Source organism: Ornithodoros turicata, chromosome 6 (genome assembly GCF_037126465.1).
Source record: "Ornithodoros turicata isolate Travis chromosome 6, ASM3712646v1, whole genome shotgun sequence".
Classification (NCBI taxonomy): domain Eukaryota; kingdom Metazoa; phylum Arthropoda; class Arachnida; order Ixodida; family Argasidae; genus Ornithodoros; species Ornithodoros turicata.
Window position 1 is genome coordinate 7,930,947 of NC_088206.1, and position 13,592 is coordinate 7,944,538.

A 13,592-nucleotide genomic window follows, 5' to 3' on the forward strand; every position below is an offset into this window, starting at 1 on the left:
CATAACGCATAACTTAGGAGAGGTCTATATTTTTATTTTGACTGACGGGTTCAAGGTTTTCAAGGTCGTAGGGTTTATCCAGCAGCCTCTGTGCCTTGCACATATATAGAACGCTATTTTCCGAGGAAAGTGAAACGTAACGTTAGTTGTACCGGAAAGGGGTACCGAATTTTTTTTTTTTTTTTTTTGACATGACGAGGTATCGTGGGTTTATTTAATGTTAGCGCTGAGACGCAGCTGTGACTGCGAACAGTGTGCAGGTCGAGAAAGAGCAGGCAGCAGGTTCTTGAGGGCAGAATGTAATCCAGGACAGCTCTAGCAATTTGTTCTCGAAATTGGCGATCTCGATTGGCGAGCACGGCTGCAGGTAGATGGCAGTCGCTTTTGCTACTTTAGAGTCGCAAGCGCATGATACTGGAAATCGTTATAAGCCCTAGTGCCGGGAAGAATTATGTGCCTTGTGTCGTCGTAACGTCCTCTCATTCGTCCCAGCTGTTGGTTTTTTTTTCTTACCGATTTTAAGTATCACAGAAGGAATGAAAAAAAAAAAGATAATGAGAAGCGCTGAATTTTTCAAGAAAATAGATGAGAGGAAGAGGATTGTTGTGATGAACAACGATGACTGGGAGATCGAAGGTAGCGTGCCCTAGCGATGAGGGCTACAATCCCCATTTTTGAATTTCAATCATCATCATCAGCAGCAGCAGGATGTCAGAAGAAAAAAGAAAAAGAAGACACCTCACAGCAGAACACCAACACCCTGGAAGTTGGAGACAGCTGGGGGGTTCGCATGCATTCCTGGGCCAACTTCGGAAGTTATTGTGTCGTCATTTTGCTGGCCTACCTTTCTGTCGGAAAACCCAGAGAAAACCTCGGACAGCACAGCCTTGTGGTGGGATTCGATGTCACCACCACCAACCAGTCCTTAGCATGCCCTCCGTGCATTTGCCTTAAGGAGTCTGAGGAAATCCCAGGGAAAACACCCAGACAGCACAGTCGGTGCCCGGAATCGAACCCGGGTCACCTCTCGGTCTCTTCCACGTCGAGTCTGGGAGGTGGCCTGGTTTCAAGTGCAGTCTGGGGTTTTTCCTGGGTTTTCCTCAGACGCTGTCAGACGTAGGTCGGCACCGTTCCTTGTGAAGTCGGCCCAGAGCGCGCGATCCCTCCTGCGATAGTCGGGACGTTGACCGCATGAGCGTGGCCGACTACAGCAAGCATTTCCATCATCATCGTCACCACGCCCTTCCAAGTTACTACCAACGATTGGACGTCGTACAACAGCTGGTTGTGTAAATTAGGATTCGTCACTTTATGCGACGACTTAGGCCGACCTGCACCCTAAAAGAAAAAAGAAGAAAGAAAAGAAGAGAAAAAAGGAAAGAAGAGAGAGAGAAAAAAAACGGGAAACAATTACAGCTTCTGATCTTTTAGAGTGCAGTTGCTCCCCATTTTAGTCCTTTGACCGTGAAATTTACTCCCCAGCACTGCATTAGTCTCCGAAGTCCCTAATAGTCCCCAAAAGGCGCGCAATTACTCCTTTTTTTCCCACAGAGTTCCGTCGCTGAAGACGACGTCGCGAACCTCCAATGACTCCTCTCCACGATCTCCCAACAACTCTCGTTATCTCCGAGGCGGATGTTCAATACCACTAGCTCCGTAACCCTATAGCATCCCATCTTGATCCGTCCTATTAATTTCCGCCGATCCCTTGGAGACACAGCAAACCGCCATTTTGACTCTCTCGCCGCCCCTACCCCCGCTACTTTCCTAAGTGGTCATTTTCTTTGTTTACGCCCATCGAGAGATACGCCTACTCTTCTGGTACGCATGAATGCCTACGCGGACCTATAAACGGGACCGTACGAGGATGTTTATGCGTCGCTGGAGACGGCTGAATTACCCGGGGAAGAAAGAGGAGCCAAAGGAGGAGAGATTCTCCCTTCTTATCACTGCCCTGTGTGTAGTCACACAACATTGGATTCATGTGTGCGATAGGAAAACTGAACTCGTAAAGAAAGTGGGCTAAGGAGACTCCACAGTCTACCGATATGGTGGAAGAAGAGCGTCAACGTCGGACAGGGGATTAGGTGGATGTGCTGGCGTGTCGGCGATATTGAGGATGTGTGACGTGTAGAGGACGCAATCTGTTCTCTCTCCCCCTTTTGGGAGGTAGGGAGGGGAGTGGGGGAGGAGGAAATCGTCGTTAAAGGGTCGTTGAAGGGAAGGAGTAACGATATGGCGGCGTGTTTAGCGGCACGTGCAGGTACGTGCGTAACGCGTTAGCGCTGTATCAGATAAGGGGAAAGGGAGGACGTTGGGGAAAAGTGGGTTAATGGGAGATAGATGTGACGATAGCCATGATCTTTCGTTCGATTGACTGACAGTAAACAAGCATACGTACATCTAATGATCATGAGAGACGGCACGATGGATTTGACTTTGATCGTTAGAGGGTTGTTAACGTTATCTGAAATCTAGGCGCGTGGTACGGGGGTAAAAACAAAACACAAAAAGAATGGTAGCCGCACAAACTACTACATCTTTAGTTACTTCCTGAAGCGCACTCGGGATACTCATGACAGCTAGCTCTATCATTTTTGCACAACGACAGAAAAAGGTCTGCCATACACGTCTACACACAAAACAGGCAACCCTCGTAAGATGACACGACAAACTGGCAATACCTGCGAAAAACAGACATAATTTGGGCGAGGTGGGGCACATCTGAACGTTCTGGGAACAAGGTTGCCACACTTGGTTGCGCCACATTGGCTTCTTTTCCGACTACAATGGCGCCAAAAACTTGCGCGAAGACGACTTGGCTACTTTCTGGCTACTTTGCGGATACTTCTTGGCGCAACATCTCAGATTCCTTTGTACTTTACTCGTTTGGTCGCAAAGTCATATGTAATGCCGAAGTACAGCCTTCTACCGTCCTTCATGATCCGCTATAAGCTCTCAGTCGGCATAATGTCCTCCCTTCATTTGGCACTGGCGCTGCTAGGCTACGGACCTCGAACTCCTCATCGCTGGTTTTACTGAGTCAATCGGGATCGACAGCGAGGTGCCGATTTCTGTGACACAGGTCTACATTATCGTCCTCAAGACACTTTAGTGCGAGATCCAGGATCCCCTCTCGAACGGGATCTAACTGCAGTGGAAACTTGAGACGATCAGTCCAGCGAAAGTCGTGACCTTAGAAGGACGCAGACGTCATGAACTTTGCACTGGAATATTTTTAAGGAATTTGAAAGCATAATGATATACTTTCAGAAAATTATTAAACCAGAGGAAGAAACGGACACTATAGTGAGATCCCGGAGAAGAATATTCCTTCTCTACCCATTTGGAACGCAGAAAAAGAGCGTATTTTCTCCGTTGTCACCCTGAAGAAGTCAGACCCGCAAAACAAAAATAAAGCGTGGAATTCTTGTTGCAATATCTAGGGTCACGTTAGATATCCGTTCCTCTAGGGAGATGTCGTTTTCTTTTTTTTTTCAGATTCTCCTTGTCAACTCTATGTGCTGAATTCGAACATCTACACCTGGAAGGACGATATTGCACTTGTACCCTTTCCTGGTCCTTTTTCCTAAACGTTTCTCGCGTGCGTGGCAAGTAAACTGAGTCAACATACTGGTCCTGATTTAACCGTTTATTCGTCACTACGTATCGCATTGGCTCTATCATATATGGCAGCTCTGCATACGTGGTAAAAATGGCATGTCACGCCGAGACTGCATTGGAGGTACCCGGGTTCGAATCCCGGTGCCGGCTGTCCTGTCTGCGGTTTTTACTGGGATGAAGAATTTAACGACGAAGTTCTCTCATGTTCTTCCAGTTCTCTCATGTTTTTACTGGGGTTTCCTCAGACGCTGTCAGACATATGTCGGCACGGTTCCCTTAGAAGTCGGCCCAGGGCGCTCATCCAACTAGAGCGTTAGTCGTGACGTTGCCCACTTCTGTAAGACCGACAACGGCGAGCTGTTTCACTAGCACCGCCACCTACTGCAGCGCTTCGCGTCATACATTGTGTCTGTACACCACCGGTTACAAATATGGCTACACAAAAATATACATTGGCTACTTTTCAAGGGCGCTGGCGGCTTCACACTGTTTTGATCTGGCAATCCCGCGTGAATGCTACAGTGAAGTCCGTCGCCTCCTGCGATCGGAGTTGGCAGCACGGAATGGCCAGCCTTTCAGTGTCCTCAGTGTATTCAGGCCATGCCACGCTCAAGTCTGGCACAGGGCGTTTCGCGCTGTTGTAAAATATCATCTGCACATCCGGGCGAACATCAAGTTTTGACATACAGCGGCATCACGAAGAAAGTGGAACTTAGCCAACACCACCTTGATTCAGAAGGCCTGCTTTGTGACTCCTCACGCCCCTTCTCTACGTGGACATGTGGTGGTGGTGATTGGTTGCCGTAGTTGGCCGCGTGGGCAACGTCACGACTTGGCAGGGGGAGATCGTGCGTGATATATTGACATGACCAGCGACATGGCCGAGTGGGTTAAGGCGGGACCGTTCGTTGGTTGTAGCCAAGGTCGTGCTGAAGACTGGAAGGGAGTGGGTGCTGTGTGAGGTCTTCCCTGGGTTTTCTGAAAGCTTTCCAGACGAATGCCCTGCACAGTTCCCCCTGAAATTGGCCTAGGACGGGTACTAACCCCCCTGTCTCCCGGCCACTCCTTCCTGCTGTCCTCTCCATCTGTCCACATCTGTCCGCCGCTTATGGCCACAGTTGCTTCGCGGCGCTAAGACGGAATAAAAAAATATATTGACATGTGGTGATGGTGAAAGGGCTTGCTGTCATATATTGACATTTAGAGCACGGGCATCGTCTGCTTCAACCAATCGCCGCAGACGATTTTAAATAGAGACTTTCTCTGGCTACCTGTGACTGCGCATGCGGCTAATGACGGCTTGTCTCCGTAGCTACGGTCGCTGAATGCACGGTCGTGACTGGCGGTGGAAAGTAGTGGTGATGAAAGGGCCGTCCTCGCCGAGGTGGGTAACGTCGAGACCCTGAGGGAAAGTGGGTCCTTGGCCGACTTTTAAGGGAATTGTGCCGATCATACGTCTGAAAGTCCCGTCTCAGGAAAACCCAGGAATACCCCCAGACAGCACAGCCGGCACCAGGATTCGAACCCGGGTACCTCCGAGTCTCGACGTTTCATGGCCAGCACGCTAACCACTGAGCCACGCGAGCTTGTCGTAACTGACGGACTCTCGAAGGCGACTTCGTGTCTTTCACGCTATCAGGCTTCGTTTATCTAGGTGGCGTTGACTCAACTGTCGCGCCGTATGAGACGTCCCACTCCTTCAACCAACCCCTAGTGCCCGGTGCACAGTCAGCGATAAGCCGGCTCCGCATTCGTCCATATTTTTCCACGCAATCCGATCCAATCCAATCCAACGAGTAACACGCGACAAAAAGACAAAAGCCAAATAGAACACGTGCGAGCGCCCCGTCAATTATGCTTCCATTTCAGTCGAACGCGCCCGTCATTCTCTCGATCCTCGCATTACGGTTCTCGCATTTCGTGAAATAAAACCGACACTTCATTCGCCTTTCCATTACGAAGAATGCTTTCCCTCTCTCCATCTGCATGGCGCCTAAAACTGAAAGTACTACAATTTCCGACTTTTCGCTCTCTCTCTCTCTCTCTCTCTCTACACACATATACTTCGAAATTAGCCCGCCAGCATCCAGGAAATGACAATTTTGCGAAAGGAAATGTAAGCGTTGAATGAGATATAGACTCAGGCATTTATGTATTAGCCCCTCATTGCCCCAGCCTTCTCACATATTGGAATGGGAAAAGAGTGGATTTTTTTTTCCGAAGTGATCGATGCAGAGAGCTGAATATGGGCGAGTGGTAGATTGAGAAAGGAGAAGAAAATGTAGTGAACGAAAGGCTCGCGAGAAAATTGTCTTCGGCGGGGCGAGGTTGGAAAATATATGCGTGTGGGTAGTAGTCATCAGTGCTTAAAAATATGGACGTTCGTGAAAAAGAACGAAATGAGGTTATGGACGGCTGTTGAGAATAATAAGTATTGAGCTGCGGTGATGTTATTCGCTGGGTCCTTCCTTTTTTCCTTCTTTTTCTTTTTCTTGTGCGAAGCATGGAGTGCGTTGCACTGTACGATGACATGTTCCTTCTGTGTTGAGGCGGGAAGGATTTTATGACGTATAAGAACAGCGTATGGTGCTAGAAAAATGAGCTCAGATCGTTAAACTAGTAGGCTGGTAAAAAGTGCCGTTTGAGTTGTTTGGCTAAAATAGCCGAAGGAAAAGAAAGCAAGGTTAGGTGTTGGAAGACAACGTTTTTTTTCCAACGCCTAACCTTGCTTTTCTTTTTCTTCGGCTATTTTTAACAAAATTTATATATATTATATAAATTTAAAGAATTTATATATTTTTGAACAAAACAAAATTCAACAAAATTTGTTGCAGTAATGTAGCCATGTCATATTGATGTTATATTACTAATATCCGCCCTTGTTATATTGCAGCAACATTATAGAAACAACATTGCAAGAACACTGCATTGACATATTGCACCGACATTCCAAGAACAACATTCACCGGTAATCACACCCTCATATCCCGTAGTCTAGAATTCTTGATAGGGAATTCAACATTTTATACATGTGCAGTGCATCTGCACTGAAAACACGACAGCAATAAATGCCGTCGGTCTGCTTGTCTTTTTGGGCGCGAGAGCAGTACTATTTCTGAAATGTGATGTTGGCAAGCTTTCGCTTGTTCCATCCTACAGGTTGCAATGCGATCTGCTTGTCTGCTTCATTTTGCTCTTTTCGGATTACTCTGATTACCTGATTACTCGGATTTTTCATATGGAGCATCAGCAATGTTCCTGTGACACTGGCAACAACATTGTCCCCACGACGTTGTACCAGCAACTTTGCTGCGATGTTCCGTCACAGTCGCATTGGAAACATTGTTGCAGAAGCAACAATGCACTAACAATGTTTCCAGAATAACAAGCAGCACTAACAATTAATGTTTCCAGAACATAACCTCCGCGGCATTGTTTTAAGATTGAGAAAATGATGTTGTGGTAACGTTGCGCTTGGTTGTTAAACATTGCTGCAACACAGCAACATTCCAGCGACATTACTGCAACACTTCTGCAACTTTCTGTGTTGACTGGGACGGATTTGTCGGCTCCTAACGACGATGAGCCCCCCCCCCCCCCCGTATAAATCATAAATACATATGCAAATTTGTATGTACGTCTGTGTAACAAAGGGAAAAATAGATACTAATACGTAAAAGGGGCCCATAGGATATCTCACGGCGCACGGCGAAGAGCTCGAACGGTTGCCTCAGTAGAACTTGCGTAGAGAGCGGGTGGTTCGTTGCGTGGGCGTACGGCCGTCGTACGGCCGGTGTACTGCCGGTGTACTGCCGGTGAGTTGCCTCCATGGTACGGTGCGCGGCAGCATGCATCGAAGCGGTCTCGAAATTAAGAATAGAGATGGCAGAAGAGCTGAATTGTCTATCAGGTATAGAAGTGCTCTATGTCCCGATCGCCAAATGTCTGTGTGTGGGTCAGGCGGCATTTGTGTTGCTTTTTGGTCGCCTCCTGTATTACGTTATTGTAATGCGAATAAAGTGAAAATTGAATTGAAATTCAATTTAAAAAATGCCAGAAGAACATTATAACTCCAGCTAATATCACCCGATTTGCCATGAGACATCCCCTCATATACCGCTGATCGTGGTTATGATATATCACATGTCAACCGCAAATTGGCTACAAACACCTCCGTTTGCCCATGAAAACATTCAATGTCCATCCTACATTTTCTGATTCTAAAGGAGGACACCTCGCAATATACAACCTGTCTCTCCCTCTCCGCTGCAATCCGTCATCCGGGGCCGTGTGTACTTCCCCCTCTCGTCGTCCCGACACATTGGTATGGACGCTTCCGAATGCCTCCTCATCTCCGTTACCGTACAGTGTTGATTGATTAGGTACACGGTCACAGACTCTCATTTCTGTCCTGGATGATTGCTTGCCCTGCGAGCCTCTGGCAGCATAACATGTATCTCTGTCTGGCTTTTGGGAGATGGCGGATGAGGGATGCGTGTTGTCACCACTCGGAAATTGTCTATCTGGGGATACGCAATTTTCAGCGAAAAAAGAAAAAGAAAGAAAGAAAAAAGAGCGCAGTTGTCGAAGACAGATAAGAGGCTTTAAGACTCACTTTGCTCACGACTGGTGAACGTGGAGGAATATTTCAGTATATCGGGTTTATTGGGTTTGCGACTCGCCTGAGTGTTTCTTTTTTTTTTTCTTCGGAAAGACGAAGAGCATGCGAAACGCGTGCATATATACATGAAAGTGAGTCTTGACCTTTGGGATTTTGGGTTTTGCGCGATATGGAAGAATCATTACCGTTGTTCGCGAGTGGTTTCGATATATTATGTCAAGACAGAATCTTTGGTCCCTTTTCCAGCGCTTGGCAGTGCAGTGGACGACGCGTGAACATGCATTACTGCATTGGGCGAGAGAGCACCCTAACAGCACGGGTGTGAAGTTGAATGTTTACTGAGTTTCACCAGCGCCGTCTTGACTGAAACAACTGCTCGTGCTAAATGTTTATTAACCATGTGTTGATGATGACATGATGGATTCTTTTCCGATAAAAGGAGCAATGGGGTGACACCTAACATTGCTGGAAACTCTGATTATCAAGCAATCTATCACAAGAGCCACAACGCAAAATATTTCAGCACAGCAGTGTCTCCGCACTTTAAGTTATGAAAGCTCCATAAAAGTGCTGCCATGAGCGGTGCCGCGTGGCCTCGGAGGCACGGTCCGATCTCCTGGCGTGACGTATTCAGAGCGCAACGTGACGTAGCATCGTTGCAGCGAGCAGCCGTGGCTTCTCGTTTCGCACTGAAAGTTCGTGCGCTGCGCACACGACGCGGCGCTCCTTGCGGCGCTCCTTGCGGCGTACTCTTTACGTCACGGAGTGTCATTCATTCGTTCACTTAAGGGCTCTCTGAAGGAGGGGAGGGGCTTTTGGGGGATGTGCGGATCAAATACCTCTCTCTCTCTCTCTCATTAGATCACAGTTATGATAATCGTTCTTTGCACACGAGCGCATGTTGCTTGCTGCGCAATACGCCATGGGCGGAAAGTATTTATCAATGATGGCCACTAACTACTTCTACAGTAGTTTAACTATAACTACTAACTACTTCGCAATGGAGTAGTTTAACTAGTAGGTCAACTACTTTTCAGGGGAGGTAGTTAAAACTACTTCTTTAACTACTGCAATGCATTTTAACTACATCTCTAACTACTTAACGTTGTCTATCAACAGCAATCCCATTCAATAATGTCCTTGGACATCTAAACATGAATCACGTGCAGTGATGAAAGTGAACATTTAGTACACATGCACGGCACAATTGCTCTGCATCTCCGTTCTCACAAAACAAGTAGCTCATGGTAAAAGTGGGAAGCACAATTGTGCCGTAAAGCTTGCGGCAAAATCGGAAGTAGTTGGCGCCTGCAGTAACCTAACTACTGTTAGTTAACTACCCGAAATAGTAGTTTAACTAGTAGTTGCACACTATATTTCTGCAAGTAGTTGATAACTACTTTTTAACTACAATCAAGTAGTTTAACTACATGTACTAGTTAACTACTGGCCATCATTGGTATTTATAGAGAATGGCACTCACTGCTCCTCGAAAGACTAGCGGTTGGTGAAAATGCAAAAGCAGTATGATTCGGACCCCCCCCCCCTCCGATTTCCGGTCTTGTCACTTTCTTATCAACACACCTACTCACATTCACATTAACAGACAGAGTCGAAGCCGAGGCGCGTCTTCATGCAGCAACGTATACTTCGATACAAGTTAACTCCTATAGGTTAACTCCGCCCCCGAATTCTAAAGACGTCTGTGATTGGCTGCATGACGCCCTCGAGTCGCGAAGTGCTGCACCCCAGACTGTTGCTTGTACACTGAATATGTTGTGGAAACGCTTATCGGGGATGACATATTTAGAGTACAGTCGCGTGCTTTTAAAGCAAACACGTAAAATGCGTTAATAAAACGCTTGATCAGCTTCCCTGTCTCGCCATCCGTCCGCCATCTTTTCGCATGCCCCACTCTCAACGTGCGGACTCCGCTCTCCGCTGGCAGAAATATACCCGCAGTGTAGCTGTAGCTCTCAACTACTATTATACTCCAACACAACTTAGTCTTGGAGTATAATAGTAGTTGAGATCAATGAAATGCAGAGGCAGTATATGAAGCTCACGGTGTCCTTTATTTTTTATGATTTTTTTTGCAGGGCGTGTTCTCTGATGAGGTGGGTCCCCTTGCATACGAACGTTGAGGAAATTCCTCAATTGCGTCCTCAGTAGCTTTGGCAGTGCGCATGTAGCGCGTCCCCCCGCAAGCTCTACCGAAGGTACTGAGGACACCACTGAGGAACCTCCTCAACGTTCGTGCAAGCGGGCTCTGGTTTCACAAATATTCCTTGTGTCACGGTATCGAGGGTTCGTTTCGGTTTGAGCTCAGTGGCACAGGGAAATAGCGTGCGCGATAGGCGGTATAGATGCGCAGTATTGCGCAATCGCCAATTTCGGCGACACTTCACTGAGGAGGATATTTCTGAAGCACACACGAGGAGGACAAAATAGGTGCACGTGACATTCAGCTTTCCATTGGGCGCATTAATTTTTGCGGATATACCTATTCGAGCGGGGTTACGAAACGAGAAGTAATAAGAGCAGATGATGGGACTACCCAAGTTCCGTACACTAAAATGTTAGCTGCTATCTCACACTCTGCACTGGGAGCAGGCAGTAACTGAAACATGGGTCACGTTCGATTTAATGCTATCACTTAGTTTCCGCTTTTGAAACCGCCATTTCCAGGCAGGATAGGTTCAGTCGTTTCGTTTCGGTGGTGTTCACACTCGTTTCGGTGCCGTTGTAACCTTTTCCTTCTTCTTCTTCTTCTCTTACACTCTCTCCCCAACAGTTACGGACAGACCTACACGGCTGTCGACGCGGGTCAGCCCTATAGAGCTGACGACAGATCATGTAGTCGTTTCACAATGTATAAAATTCCGTATTATCGTCGTCCACATTTTCGTTTTGTCCACCTGACTCGTCCGCCTACTGATGCGGTTGCGAGTTCGAACCCGGCCGAGGACGCACCGCAGCATCGATCATGATCGTATATAGTTGTCTCGCAACGTAAACTAACGAATTCTCCTTATAATTAATTATCATTATAACCTTCTCGAGCGCGGCCAAAATGCGTGTAAGGTTACTTAGAGTCGACTAGATATTTTTAGGAAAACGTAGAAGAAGTTTCACGATATACGTTTCCCAAAACCAATTGCCTGATTCCTTTGGAGTGCGTGACGTCACGTTGCTGATATCTTATTGACTGACAGCGATACGGAATCGGGGGCTTACGATTTCCTAAAACTTCCCTATTGTTTTAACATGTCCCGTCTTGATTCACGAGGGAGCACAACCTACTGCCAGAAAGAGAAAGCTCACTTATCGGCTCGGACGCATATATATGACGGGAGATATACCATGAACCATACTGACGCTGTTATTCGTGTGAGCGTGGAGCCTTTATCGCTTTTCGAACGGCAGTAGCGGATTACAGCAGAGAAATAAGCTGGCTGGAAGGCCGTTAAGAGCTGACAGAAAAGAAAGCGGGTGCGGTTATGTACTCAGAGAGATAATACTTTTTTTTAGAAGTCACTCATCAAGCGTAACTTTTATCCGTACCAGAAGGGTTGTGGGCTTCGCTGGTGGAGGGCAGTAAGCTTTTTGTCGGTCAATATTTGCGAGGCGATCTATCGACCGCTTTGAGTGATGACGCATTAAAATAGGATCCTACAAGGCGCTAGGATGAGGGACAACAACAACACTTTATTTTGATGATGATGAGTGGTACCCTTCGTCGCGATACTCTAGCACACTGCTCGTGGTAATGAGGGGAAGATTTATGGCGTAGGTTCTCCGTTGGCTCTTTGAGTCTCCCAGGAGAGGAGAAACGGAGACGATGGGAGAAAGATGGAAGAAAAGAATAAGGAGTAAAGATGCTACTGAACGACATTTTGTACTTTTTCCGCAACTGCACGGTACGGTCAAGAGTAATGTGTGCTTCACCGGGTTTTACGTCTCCTGGTTCAAGTGAAAAACGTAACTGGACAACGTCTCTGCTGTTTTGCACGCTAATAGTGCGTTTATCGAAGCCACAGTAAAGTATTTTTCGAACGTTGTCGCGAAGACGGAATACAGTGAACTTTTTCCTGAACATTTTACAAAAAAAGCGAAAGTTCGACCTATGCCTCAGTTTATTTTAGATCATTGATTGATATCAGATCGGTTAATTAGAATTTCAAGTCTAGCCCTTCTCACCAGCTCCCGTGACATAGTGGTTATAGGATGATCGTTTTTCACGCCGAGACTGGGAGGTGACACGAGTTCGAATCCTGTCACCGACTCCGAAGACGTTCCGAAGACGTTCCGGACGAACGTCGGCACAGCTCCCCCCCTGAAGTCGGCCCAGGACGCATACTAACTCTCCTGTCCCCAACTCCTCCCTGCTTCCTCTCTCAATATGTCCACCTCTGTACAACGCTCATAGCAACAGTTGCTTCGCGGCGCTAACACCGAGTTTAAGAAAAATATATATCCCTTCTCATGTGTGTGCCACAGGCTGTCTCGAATTCAGAGTAGCCATTTCTGGTCAGTGTCGTCTGCCAATTTTAGAAACTTTGCACCCTGTCAAAACGTCAATAGATATGCCTTCTGCGCCAAAGGGTACAACGCCATTGTAGTCGCCAGAAAACGTGATATTTAATTCGGACATTGTCGCACGGTAGAAATGGAGGTCGGATGCACTGTAACGGATATATACTCATAATCTTGTGTCGCAATCTCTCGGTGGTTCCATCACAGCTGCCCACGCTCTAACGCAAACCATGTTCTTTAAGGCGCGCTCTATATAATCGGGGCTAGATTTTCTCCCACCGCGGGTGACATGGAGCTCGGGTCACATTTAATTACAAAACTCTGTTTCTCGCCTCCGCCACCCGAGGCGCTGTATGGTCAGCCCACCACTCATCCTCTTTTCGTCGCCCTCTAATCTAACACAGTCCAGCGTTGCTAACATCGTTACCGCATCAGTACACACACGCGAGCAGGGACGGGCTTTGCCTCCGCTATGAGACGTTACGCAGCCAATGTAGCGTTCATGCTCAATCATGCCGGATAGCGACACACTTTGCGACGACGGAAAAGCTCTGGTGATAGTTTGGGGAAGCTGCGTGCTGGGGGGATGAGTGGATTACGATGTTGACGGGGAGACACGGGTCGGTGGCTGTTGATTAGAGTGAAGAAGGGTTAGTCAGGGATGTTTGACCTTCAGTATGGGTGCTTGGTAGTACGGGCAAATTATCGATAAGAATGAACAATGTGAGCTGGCTGACAGGTCGAAGGTCATCAATGTGCATCATGTTTGCGGATTGTGCGCAGTTTTTGCATATTTCTTTGCTATCGAGGT